Source organism: Rhopalosiphum padi, chromosome 2 (assembly GCF_020882245.1).
Source record: "Rhopalosiphum padi isolate XX-2018 chromosome 2, ASM2088224v1, whole genome shotgun sequence".
Lineage (NCBI taxonomy): Eukaryota > Metazoa > Arthropoda > Insecta > Hemiptera > Aphididae > Rhopalosiphum > Rhopalosiphum padi.
This window is the reverse complement of record NC_083598.1, coordinates 88,718,197-88,733,164: the sequence shown is the minus strand read 5'-3', so window position 1 is coordinate 88,733,164 and position 14,968 is coordinate 88,718,197. Positions and strand designations below refer to the sequence as shown.

At 29.0% G+C, this 14,968-nt stretch overlaps 1 protein-coding gene across 4 annotated transcripts in view; it reads right to left on the bottom strand.

Annotated features, from left to right (window-relative positions):
- The window catches only part of LOC132920758 (uncharacterized), a 181,129-nt gene that overhangs the window by 158,060 nt on the left and 8,101 nt on the right, over window positions 1–14,968 (bottom strand). For 2 of the 4 annotated variants that reach the window (XM_060983403.1, XM_060983407.1), the window contains exon 1: window positions 13,594–13,943. The exons of 1 other annotated variant lie outside the window; for it this stretch is intronic. The gene's annotated coding sequence lies outside the window, so the exon portion shown is untranslated. Of the gene's footprint in view, window positions 1–10,250; window positions 10,396–13,593; window positions 13,944–14,968 lie in introns of those variants that run through there. One more of the 4 variants, XM_060983404.1, reaches the window with a different exon arrangement.

Here is a 14,968-nt window from a genome sequence, read left to right as displayed (position 1 = left end):
TCCCAGAGTATGCAATATCGGAAATCAATTGTTAATAACTGCCCCATAAATTTAACTATGCAAGGTAAAAAGGAGAGGAAAAGTTAGGGACTAACTAGTTGTCTTGTGAAAACGAGTCATCAATCATCGTCTTATGTCGATTTCCATAGAAAAAGCTTCGAGTCTTTTTTTTATCTTCAGATTCCCTGTTTGATCGATAGCAAAACAGTCACTTTGGAAAATGGATTGACAGACTAAACGGGTTAAAAAAAAAAGAAAACATTCCTATCTGTCTAATGACACTTTTTATCTTAATACTATATATTTCTATATATACCAATAAATGTGGAATATATATGTATGTATGTATTGTTGCACAAATATTATATATATTGTTTAACATAGAAGTACTATTGTATTTCAGGAGAGAAATAATAAGGATCTTTGCTATGAAATTGCAATAATATAATGGACATGATAATATCGCTTTTCGTAAAATCATATTATGAAACATAAACTAATTGTTACATTACAATAAATACACCTACTAGCTATTTATGATTATGACAATCGTATTCCTCATGTGTAGATATTCAATCAGTAATAATTTGATTAACGGAAATTCATAGAATACATTCAGTTTGCGATTAGAGTAAATACAGTCATTGCAATTTGTATAGTACATATCTTTACTTACCAACCACAAACATAGATCATTTTACTGTGAATTATATTTGAACAATAATTTAACAAAAGTTAATGGCTATGTTTTCAGTTTAAACTCAATATTATATAACGTACTTAAGGATTAAAATTAAAATTATGGAAGAAAAAAAGTTCATTTTGTCTAAACTTATAAAATTTAAAAAAAAAATATACAATAAATTGTTATTTTATAATACTACAGATTGTGCTGCATTTTTAAAATAGTTAGATCTTAAATCATTTCCCAATTTTCACCAGTCATCAATGATTATACAAAGATTGCTTTAATTTGTTGGGTCGCTATTTATAAATAATGTACACAGACTAAGGCCACTAATTCTCAGACTGTTTGATTTATTTTATCTACCTAAACCGATCCGTCAATAGTCTGCCTCTGTATGCAATTATACCGTATATACCTTCATACATATTTTACCACCAAATGGTAAGATTTATTTATGTTTGTAACTACTCAAATATTTGGGTTTTTAATAAAACAAAGATTTAAACTTATTTACCATACATTAATTTAAGGACAATTTGATACACCTAAATACTGTCTAACACTATTATGTTTTAGTAGTTATACAATATTATTAAAATTATATGTACTTAATAAAATATGTATAATCATTTAAATAGTTATTCATTTTATATTTATTTCAAAGGTTATATTATTATTATGCCATTAAACTATATTTTAGTTAAATTAAATACTATCATTAACGCCATAGTTTTTAAAAACAATTATTTTGATATCAAATAAATACCGTTATATTTTAACGTAATTTAGTTTATTTATTACTAAAGTACATAAAAACAATAATAATTAAATGTGTCTTAACGACAATTCCAACCAATACCTAATAATATATAGGTAATAAAAATGTAATAATATTAAAATAGTTTTTCAGAAGTCAGAATGTTCAATTACTTACTCGTATTTTAGATTCATTGTAAAATGAGTAATGTATTGGTTTTAAAGTGATGTTTTTATTTATTTACTTTTTTTTTTTGAACAATGTTTAGGTCATTTTTTTATTTTATGAACAGTTTCAGTATGCATAAGAGAAAAACTATACTGACAAACATATAAAATGATGGGAAAAATATAAATAATATACGAAGTTTTGAAACAATGCCTGCAAACGCACTTTTACGGGGTCCATTTAAAATCATTTTTTGAATGTGATGATCTATATACACCATTAAAAAGAATCAAGACAAAAGTCGAACACCCGGTTTTTGTATCACGTATGAACTTATTTCAATTTAAATATACATAAATAATACTTCATAAATTCGATTTGTTTTTAAACTTAGACAGATCTATATAAATCAAAAAATAATATTTTATTTTGATTGTTATAAACAACTACTTTTCATACTTGTAATATGTTATATGATAACTAACAAGTTTATACATATTTTACTGGTTATTATCTTTCTATCAATATGTGAGTTTTGAATTTATTATATTTTGTTTTTACTAAAAATCGAATAAAATAATGTAAAAATAATAATGATCGTCGGTGAAATTATTATTTAAAATATTGTAAGAAAATGTTTAAATCAAGAATATCCTTTTTTTTTATCGCTCTTCAATAATAGTTTGTGTAGGTGTGCAAGTAATTTAATATTATTTTACATAAGAAAAATTAATAATATAAAAACATTTACGTTAAGCACCAACATAATTTGCATATGATATAATTACGGTACGAGAAAATATTCGAGAAAGTAGAATATTATTATAATGTATTCAATAAATAATAAATATTAAGTCGCATCTATGCACATTTCTGTACATCGGTGGAAAGTAGGTATATTATACGGATGACGTGTGGTGGAAATAAGTTTTTTTTACCTATATAATACTGAAAAATAAATTCAAAACATAACATGAAATAATAAATCTCCCTAGGTAATTTATGCGACATACATAAAGTAGTGAAAAGTTAAGTTGTCGTCTTTTCGTTGATATTAAAAGTTTTAAAGAGCTAACATTTCTGACATATTACACCAGTTACAAAACCTACTGCTCACTTTTTGACGATCGATGAGTATTTTAACTTTAATTGGCTATGTGATAAGAACACGCTCTACTACATTTTTTTTAAATATTATTCACGTGTGTCAGTATTTTTAGCTATGAAATTTTTCGCGGCTGTCGTGTTAATATTTTTAACGGCATATGTACTATAATATATAGGAAGGTTATTATAGCCGTTTACCGAGAATCCTTTGAGTTATTGCGTATCGATATATACGTTTACCGGTAGCTGACCGTCATGTTTACAAACGACACGAGAACGAAATATAAAAAAAAAAACCCAAACACCAAAAGTCCAATAACTTAAACCGTGTCAGAGAGCCCTTTGTTTCGGGAAGGGTTAATTAAAAGCAAATATTCGACAACCCCTATATTGTTTACATTTCATTATACTGCAGCAGACATACAGTGACCGTAATATTATAAATTATGTGTATTATAATATATTATAAAACAGCGAGGTGCCGCGTCGAGTTCGGGTAAAGCGTTCACAGGAACCGTCCCCGCAAATCGGAACGGTATTAATTTTTAGTACTTTTCCTGTGAATCTGTGTCGCTAGTTGTACCTGCACCGTAAAACGTGCATCACGAGTTTTCTCTTTTTAATATTATTATAATTCAATTTACGTATAAGCTTTCATATCGATTCCTACTTATTATGCGACTTTTAAACGGCTAATATTATCGGCTAACTGGTGCTATTTATGGTTGGGATTTTGAGCTTGGACCTCCTCCCTCTTAAAAAAGTACCTATACGAATGATACACATACCTTTTTTTCGGTATCAATTCAAATCGCAGTAATCATATTAAATAATTTAACCATATATTATATTACGAGTAGCTGGCACCGAAGATTATAAACACTTATAATACCGATAAATCAATATAAATATTAAATATATACCACCATCTCGGAAAACTTTTAGTTAGTATATTGATTTAACGAACGCTATGTCAGTTCTTTAGACGTGTTGTTGTTACATGTAAGATAATTGACGTTCGATCAATGTTTTATCTACTCGATCATGTAAATTTTATATATTTGTTCATAAACATGGCCACGTGGGTATTAAAATAATGCTAAAATATAGGTGCCCGTGGTAGTTAGCGTACATATGTGCTTTGACGAAGAGTCACAACTAATGGACTTTAATAATTTATATTCAAATGGCCAATGTTAATTCCGAGAAAATAAATATGAGATATTTTAAATGTGTATATACTGTATTATTATATTATTTATCAGCTATTTGTTTGTTATAAACGGCAAGCGCTATACAATTTTTTTAACTGACAACTTATAATAACGTATTGTAACTAATAGTTTGACAAAAAAAAAAAAAATGTAATATTTTATAAAATGAAAAGGAGGAAATTTGCTTGTGACATACAATGACCGAAATGTTGGTATTTTTCTTAGTTTAAATGAAATACGGCAATGTGGAATATAAAAAAAATACATGTGATGAGAGAGGGTATTTTAAAATTTATTTTTCATATAATAATTTAATAAATTCCATTTTTATATAAAGTAAGTTTGTAATAAAATGTAAATTAGCTGCATTTCCACAGTCTCATAAGAAAAATAGTCGTGGATTTTCTTACACATGAATATAATCTTAAGGATGGAAACCATAACAGTTTATACGCTCAACGTTTTCATGTTAAAAATAAAAAAGTAGCTATAAGAGGATCTCAGATAACATAGAGTATGGACTCTAATATGTCACGAAGTCGTGTACTACTCGCTTAATAAAACTTAAGGTTTCGAGTGCCTTATAGCAGACATTATCAATTTGCAGATTAGGGTTAATAATAGGAGTAACGGTGATACCTAGCTAGATTACAGACTGAACTTTTAAGTGAGAAAATAGAACTACTATCGGCGAAGAACGAATATTTAGATTAGTCTATTTGGCGTGGGTGTATCTACGGAGAGAAACATAGGTCCAAGATGCTAGTACACGTCTAAGTCGTTATAAATGACGGTACAGTAATCTATTGAATTGATACGAAGGCATATTTTCATATCGTCAGTGAACGCTAAACGCTGAGAATCACTTAAAACCCGATTAGCACTGTTAACAAATATAAAGAGAAAAGTAAAAGAGTATAATATTATTTACAATTGTTGTATATATGTTATACAAATAAAAGGTAAGGATAGTATAATTATAATGATTATAGCCTAACTATTCAAACTATATTTTACAGGTAATATAATATAATGCATTAGGTAATACATATTTTAATTATGTGAAAAACGTTTATTGAAAATTGTAAATATTTAATTTTATATTAACTAATTAATAAATTTATATTTAAAATTGTATAAATAAAATAAATTGTTATAATAATTGTATGTTTTAAATATATATATATATACAATTAATGGAATGCCATCAAAATTAAATATACAAATATATTTATTTAATATACAACGTACTCATTCGGAATACCGTTGAGACATAACTATAATTCAGTTATCAATCAAATAAATGTATATTCAATGGCAGTAAGTATCATATTTTGTTGTAGCTCAAACACACAGTATAACCTTTACGGTAACGGGTTATGTATTGTAATTACTCTTGGCAACGTACTTTGTGTTTAATTAGTTATGCATTTACCACAATAATTTTAAGGCATCTCGAGTTCTGAGGGGTGTGGAGAACGAATTGAGATTCGTTTCGCCTTTATTACCCATGTGTTTATCAGTGTGTAATATAAATAATATAATACGGTAGGTATAATATAATATAACGATGGTGTATATACACCGTACACTGTATTGTGGGGGGGGGGGGGTAGTGTGGAGTATACATTATAATCATACGATTGCATAATATAACATATACCGACAGGGTTGAAAGTGAATATTTTATTACTCTTCTGGTTAAATGAAAACAATGACAAGGCAAAAGTAATTATTATTAATGGAATGTTCGCCGATGTAACTGTTATTTATATATACTATCACTGCTACCGTATAATGTGCTACTTCTACTATAACAATTATAATACTAATCTAGGTGCTGTACACTACTATTACTACACTACTGCTTGTTTGTTACTCTACTTACTGATTACGCGTAGTATTATATTATTATTTCAAAAATGTTTTTTTTTTCGTTCAAATCGCATTCTCTGGGGATCACTTTGCTCTTTTGGGTAGTAATTTTCCTATAAAGCATTGTTAATTATGTTCTAAAAAACAGTAAAACATCTTATCACGTGTTATTATATTTAATATTGACACGATTGTACGACATTCATTTTTACACATCGCTTAAGAGCTACAATGACGATAAAATAATTAATGATACTAAATATCTGCCGATGACGTCCTGCTTTCTATCTTACTCTATGAAATTTCACTAAGATTCTTGATTTCAGCGCTGCCTCGATGTCTACCTTAAACTACTACTACTACTACTATACTAGGTATTATAACTACTACTAATACTACAACAACTACTAATACAATACACTATTACGGTTTTTAAGTAGGTATAGGTTTAGTCGTCTTCATATGATTATTATGCAAACCATTAGCAATCACGATGGTGTTAATATCATTTACCGTGACATTTTGAAGAACAAAAAAAAAAAATGACTAACGGATAAAATGTTCAAATGAGATCAAAGTTCAAAAACTTGTCCATCAACTAAGGATTTCTGGGAACTGATGTACAGCTTTTAACTCGCTTGACTTATAAATTGCTAAGGCTGGCAATGGTGACTTTTGAATGTTTAATGGATGCCGTTATTTTTGAAAGTGCATTATATTGTTCAGCTTTTATCTGAATTATTGTATGCAGAACCTACATTTCGAAAAAATACAAACTACACAACACATTTTTATAATGTGTGTAGTGTGTACACTGTACAATGCCATTATATAAAATCGTTCGATAATCATATGACTGAAAGGAAGATGTGAAATGAACATAACTTTAACAAAACATTATAAATTATTTTAAGTACATAATAAATATATATTCATAATATACATACTTCATGCATTACATATAAAATAAAATGAATAGTCCGTGAAAAGCCTTCTTTTTTATTGCATAAGTAAAATGATGTATACAATAAATTAATAATTGTCTACGTTTGTCAAAATTATAAAAACTCAATTATAGGTACAATTTATTTTATATTTTTGCAACATTCGATTGATTAAAAATATATTATATGTAGTAGAAATATTTCATATTTACTTTACTAAATAATATTATTTCTGTCTACTCATACTTACAAAATAATGTTTCATTATTAGTGAATATATGTATAATAAATAATAATAATAATAATAATATAAAATACCGCTTATATTTCATTTTAGTGCATGTTACTTTTATAGCGTTTTCTGGAAAAAAATTTCTAACTTCCTAATAAAATACGAGTATAGTTCAAACATTATATAATTTTGAACGAGTTTAAATAAATCTTATTGATTATTATATATTTAAACTTTGCGACGACTGGCGATATTCAAGACAAACAAATACAGTGGTTTATTATACAAATACAGGGAACATTCAGATTTAGTTTTTTCTTGTTCATTGTTCACAAATAATATTATACATTCCATACCTACTGTAGTTTTTTTTTTAAGGTAAAAAGCTTAAATAAATGTTGAGTTAAGAGAATATTCTCATTTATTAATAGATAATTGAACAAAATTTGAATCAAACATTTAATGAAGAAATTCAGATCCATTGAAAAAGAAAGAAAAGAGCACAACATACTACAAAAGTAGAGAAATTCTATGAAATCAGAAAATATCATCAGAAATAAAACAGAAATAGAAAAATACATTTTACACAAACAATACAAGAGTTTAGTACCTAATCATAAATCTCCATTTTGTATTCATCAAATTGTTATTTAAATCTTGTAAAAAAAAAAAAAAAATTGATCTCAATCACATAAAATAGTATAAAGTTATACTAATACTATTATATTCGGATACGATAAGAAGAAGAATACAACCATATCAAATCAATACATCTCATTGTAATACACTATCTGTAAGTGTTTAACGCTCTTTCGTCATCACAGAATAATTGTATTAAACAAATGTATATTAATTTATGTTATATAGACTAACCTTGACCGCCCGAAGATAGATGGGAATGTTGAATAATAATAATCTCACTGATAGTAATCCGAATGAGACGCATATAAACGAAACAATTTCTATGATTTTCCTTCGTCTCCATTTAACTTAGGCAATAGTAGTAAATAGAGAGAACTATTGTGACGGTTGAAATTGACTTAATCACATTGTGGTTAAATACAATTTTAAACAACCATATAATTAGAATACCAGGTGTAACCACTGATACCACTAACCAATTGTAATTATAACTAATAAAATAGTAATACATTTTACGTTCATCCAAATTAAAATAAATTCCTAGTCCTAACGATTCTTTATAGGCATTTAACTCTAATCCGTATTTTATTTGGATTTATTTACGTAAACATAAACTACTAAAGTAGTTTTTAAAGTATCGTGTAAAAAAAAAAATAGTATTTCAATTTAAAATAATTTATAATTAAATTGAAAAGAAATTAAATTCTTATTAATCTCAGAATATTTGGTTTAAGAGTATAGGTAACACATTTAAGAAATCTGGCTTTTAGTTCCTATTATGGCAAACTTTTTACTACACAAATAAATTATCAAATACCTACATCAGTATATAAAGCGCTTATAATAATAAAATTATGTATTTCAAAACTCTGCTTGTTAAATTAGCCATGGTCGTTGATTTTGAAATAATAATATAAAATGTAAAGATAAAATAAAACCTAATGAAGATGGAAACTTAAAGCTATTAAGATAAATCTAAAAGATGTACAACATGATAAAATCTAATAAAAAAACCAAAAATCCAAATTTTTTCTTAAGTGTTATTTTTTGACTGACTTAAGTAGTATCCAAATACTCATTTTAAAATATACCTTTTAATTATTGATATTGAATCTAACTGAATAATTTATAATATCATCAGATACATAATCAATCGTGCTAAAATACTCATCTCTAGTACCCTATCTATGAACTCGAATCTTTATAATAGTAAAAAAAAATATTTTTATTTATAGTTTATACATCATAAATTTATTATAACTACGCTAATAACTAATTATCGTATAATTAAAATTAAATAGTTGGCCTGTTAACTTATACACTATTATTATGTGTATTTTAATTTAAAGCCTGGGAAATATAGCTATCGTTTATCAAAATTTGAAAAATATAATTAATTACAATATCATAAAATATATGATAATATCTAAAAACTAATAATAATCCATAAAAACACTAAAACATAAATATCAATAAAATAAATGTATAAATATGTTTTTTTTTTAATTGCACAATAATTATAGAGAATAGCGTTGTATTATTTTTATAAATAAAATGTATTTCAACAATAATACTAAAATAAGCCAAACGGCGTATTAAATAGGCAATTTAACTGTAATTTTTTAAGATAATCTTATGATATTTTATATTATAGTGTTGATGTTTATTTATCTATTAGTTCATGAATATATGTATATATATATAAGACGTCAAATTAATTTTTTCTTTCAGTTGTGCCACAACAAAATCAATTTGAAAAATATACTATAAAAAAAAAATACATTTAAAATTATATCAAAAACAATTTTAATAATTGCTTAGTGTCTATAAAATATATATATATATATATAATTATTAAAATTGTTTTTGATATAATTTTAAATGTATTTTTTTAAATAAAACTAGTTTGTTCCTATCAGTAAGACAATTTTAAATCCTTCTTTTCTTTATAATATTAACGTTTTGTAAACAGATTAGTGTTATTATACACATTATAGCTAAGGGAACTTAACTATATAAATTAACCGAGTATCATACTTCATGATATAAATCCTTTTATAAGCTCGCCTGGATACAGGGTTTTCTGATCCTACATATTTAGTTTGTTTATTTAGGCCACTTCTAGGTATTATTCACACGTTGCTATGGTAAACGGAATATACGGCGATAACCATCACACTTAACTATTCTTTATTAAAAAAGGAAATATAGTAAATGCAACAAAATTACAGCGGGCACATATCTAAATAAGTTATTGGTGCTAATATTCTTATTGTATAAATCGTAAACATTTTCAACATTTAAATGGTTTGTGAAGTATGGTGGCGAAATATATAAAAATAATTACATTTAAATAATTTATGACTACAGTTTTTAATTTCCAAGTTAACATGACTTAAACAACGGTTTCATGTTTCTGCCATAAAGGAAAAAAAAATCTAACTAATGTAGCATAATATTACTAAATTGCAAGAAAAATTTTCCTCTACTATACGTTAAAAGAAAAACGACAAATGTATTATTTAAAAAAATAAAAATACCAAAATTGTGAAACTAATAGAAGAGAACTATATTAAAAAAATAAAATTGTAAAAAGTATTTACTTTATAATAATAATTACTACCTTCAAAACTTAGGTAACCAAGTCAAATCTAAACAATCACTAATTCAGTGACGTATAATGCACCTCCTGAGCTGTATTGTTCGTTAGACGTCAAATGAATTTTTTCTTTCAGTTGTGCCACAACAAAATCAATTTGAAAAATATACTATAAAAAAAAAATATATTTAAATAAAGAACATAATATATTTTATAGCATGATACTTATTAGTTATTAGTTTATTACGTTTAAAGAACAGTTTAAAAAGAGACATTTTAATATTAAAATCATGTATACTCATCGAATATTCATCTACCAGTGTATATAATATACTTGCAGATATCGATAAAACACTTCTAAAATGTATTTGGAATAAAATAATTAATACTAAAATACTTATGAAAAATAATATTCTAATTATAATATTTTTAATTAAGTATTTAAAATACTATACAATTATTAGAAATACTTTCAAAATAATTCAGAATACAGCAATAAATAATTTTTCGGAAACAGTATTTTAAAATTATTCCAAGTACTGTACTAGGGACGCTTTATTTATATTACTACCCAAGTCTGCATAATCGCTTAAATATTGTATTGCATATATGCATATTATGCATTTTTATGTAAATTATATACATACAACTAATAAGTATATTTTGGAAAAAGGATAACGGATTTTCTGTACATTGTTCTCGTTTTGAAAAATAAAAACAACTGTGATGTGTATTTAGCACATGAAAATATACATAAACAAAATACGAAAAGGAATCACATTTTGATATTTTTGTGATGAAAAAAAAAATATTTGTCTCTTATTACTTTAAAAAGTCAATTCCCACAAGTACTTTGAAAAAATAGAAATAAAATAATGTTTTTGTGTATTTATCTGGTTTTGTGTAAAACATTATACTTTTCTTGGGAATACGGTAATTTGTTTTTCATACTCCGCAGATATCATCCTATAGCTTTGGGAAATATTTTACTGTAATGTAAATATTTTAAAGTTTTAGTTTTAGAACCTGTCGAAAAGCTAACGATTAAACACTCATATACTTTTTTAAATGTTTTACGATGATTCTGGAAATTATAAAATTATAAATGTAGGTACCTGTAAATTAATATTCTAATTTAGTATCATTTGTATGCGGATGTACACATACGTACCTATAAACGTAATTAAAGAGTTTATAATAGCAAAATTAATAATGTTATTAAATTATTGACTTTCGTCAATCAGCAAAATACCTGTATTATGCAGTTAAAAGAACAAAGAAATCAGTATTTTTATGATTTCATGTGTTTTATCTTGTGTTTAACTTATTGTTCATTGTTATGCATTTTTATACTTCAAGTTTATTGAGATTATAAAAATATTTTTATTTTATATTTTCAAACAAAAATATCTTATTTAAATTAACAAAATTAAAAATTAGCATTTCATTTAAACGTCTAATTAATATTCACAAAACTGTTTGGGATATTATTTATAATGTCATGACCACATAAATAAGCAATATTTTAAGATTGAAACACATTTATAACCTGAACAAATATAATATTTTGTTTCGAAATTATGTATAATACTATCGTATATATTATATGATATTCCGATTAAAAAAGTAATATACAAATCTTCAATCATATTGATATTTTAAACACTTATTTAAAATGAGAATTTCTTTCCAAAAATAAAATAAATCAATGACTATAAATTAAAATACAATTTGATTTATTTAAATATATTGAAAACTTAGTGAAACACTTTTTAAAAAAAATTAAATATTATTATTGTATTTTTAAAGTTTTCATATAATATTTTGAGTGATAATAATATTTTTATATTGTTGCTATACTCAACGCATTAAAGTCGAATTTCCCGACCGTAACTGTCAGTACGTTTTCACAAGGCATGAGAAAAACAACTTAGAATAGAGCATAATATACTATATATTATTCATACCACTATAACTTCATAATACGCTTGGTTTAAAAATAAATATTTGATTGCATTCATAAATCCAAATAAAACCAGTGATGGGTGACTACTCCGTTGAACCTATCGGGAATAAGTTAAAGCAGCACAAGTAAACGATGTGAAAAAAAAACGTACATTTGATGTTACAGAGGTTACAAGAAAATATTTCAATAACATAAATATTATGGCGTTGTATAATAATAATATTATTATCCGCCCACGTGTATATACCGTATAGTGACTGCAGACGCCAAATATATTAATACACGTTGTTGTTGTTATTATTATTATTACTACATTATTATTATCACCGACATCGTACGCATGGCAAAATCATCAATGCGTGACGTTTTAATAATACCGTGTACACACTTGTACAGGACTTTAGACCTGTTCTGATGCTGCTGCTCTCTCTCGTTAGTCATTTCGACTCGTCCACCACCACCTCCGCTGGCGAGGACTGTATACGATTCGACTTTTCGGCCCCAAAAACGATTTCCGGAAGCGAGAAAATTGGACTCTAGCCATTTCGTTCTATACGAGCAAGTATATATGATATACAGACGCATTACGCCCCCTCGCATCGTTTCTGTTTTACAAGCGCACGTTTCGTATTTATAATATCGCGACGTGGTGAAGGTAGATATAAACACGGAGCGGTACCTACGACGACGCATCTACGGAAGTACACATTTCTCGCTACGGAAATCATTGCGAAAACCTCGTCACGTCAAATGCCTATACATAATTCTGAAGGCGATTAATAATGACGCGTCTATCAATCAATATTATTTCGTGTTGCAACGGCGAGAGCTAAGTGCCATCGCTAAGTATAGTCGGAAACACACGTGTGTTAATACTCGACGGGCAAGGAGATGATAGGGTCACAAAAAGCAAAACTCATAGACCAACCGGCTCGGACGAAGGATTGAAAAAACGTAACCTCGTTAAGGACCGGCGCGAAAAATAAAAAATAAAAAAATTTTGGAATGCAAATAGACCACTGAAAACGCACTTAATGATAATAATAGTAATAGTAATATTATTATATTATAAACCCCGCGAACTCGCGAGTGTCAATTAGTCACCGTCCTTCTAGCCGCGTCCGCCCGGCCGGCACCTGCGGTGCCGTCGCCGTAATTATAGCGCGCGTAATGCGTTTTTAAAAGCAACCCTCAGCGGCGGCGGCGGCGGCGGCGGCGGCGGCAGTGGCGACTACGACGACGACGACGAGACGGACGAGGCGGGTAATGCAAACGTCACGATACGACTTTTTTTGTCGTATTTTTTTTTTTTTTTGGGGGGGGGCGAAAGGACAGTTTTCGTCTCGTCTCGTCTCGGTTACAAAAATGTGTTGTGTCGTACGTATATTATTATCATCATACCTGGGTATACTCGCGGGAATCGGCGGCGGCGTGTGCGTGGTGTCTCGCAGTGGTGATGGCCACTGGCTGCGACCGGCGTGTTTGATATATTTTTCGCGACCGAGTATACCGCGGTTTCGACGAGAAACGACACTGAACGTGTATACCGTGCGCTGTTCGCGGTCCGTCGCAGGTATAAAAATATGTGAGACGTCGTCCTGTGCGTCTGCGGCGGCGGCGGCGACGGCGTGTGTGCACACGCGTATCTGCTGAACCCGCGGCGGCGACTTCGGAGTCGGTTGTCGAGCGGACCGGTGCGCTCGCGAGATAACCCACGGCGCAGGACGCCGGACGACTGACTCTCCTCGTCGGTGCGTGCGGGAAGCGGCCGGCGCGCGCGGTGAGATTCTGCGGCGGAGGGACGCAAGCGCGACGCCACGCACCCCCGGCCAAAAGTCTCACCACCGCCACCCCCGCGGATCCGACCTCACGGTTGATCCCCCGCGCTGCAGTCTTTCCTCGATCTCCGCCACCCAAACCATACATTATGTATATGCGCGCGTGTGTGTCCTTCTGTCCGCCCGTCTCTCACCACCACCACCACCCCTTTCGCACTATCTCTCTCTCTCTCTCTCTCTGTATATATATATAGATATATATACATATCATAAACGCGTGTATAGGCTATACATCAAATACCCGCGAACAGCCGTCTACAAGGTATATTATAACCTCAATAATAATAATAATAATAATAATGATAATCATCATCAGCGGTAGTTGTTTTATTTTTCTTCGCTATGTATGGCGTGCTGTAAATAGCGCGATTTTCGTTTTCTCGACCACTGTTTTTCACGATAACTCGCATTTTTTAGCTAATAAGATAATTGTTTATTTTATTTCCGGGGTAAACTAATAGATTATTTTGATGTTATAAACGTGATGAGCGATATTAGCGTCACAACAATCACTGCAGCCTTTTATCTAACGTTATCGATACGTTATAATATACTATTTGTATTTTGAAAATTACGCTGCTTTCTCGGGCGTTGGCGAATTGAACAGCTGCGGCGCTCGGAATTTATGGGACGTATATAATTTCCTTAGCTAAAAAATATACCATAAGCTTTATTTTTTGTTTTCATCCGAACAAACCACGCGGATGAATGTACGGCACCTGCAGTGTGTTATATGATATGCCTAAACGTATCGATGACTCCCCCGACTCCCCGACCACCGGAAAAGTTCTAGAGATTTAACGACTTTATATCATTATAATAATTGATAAGGGCTGAGTAGAGGCACATCGCATAATAATATTATACGAAATCGACAAACAATTAGGTATGTAACACTCGTGTGCTGCGAGTTGACAACCCGACCGGCACGTTTCAAA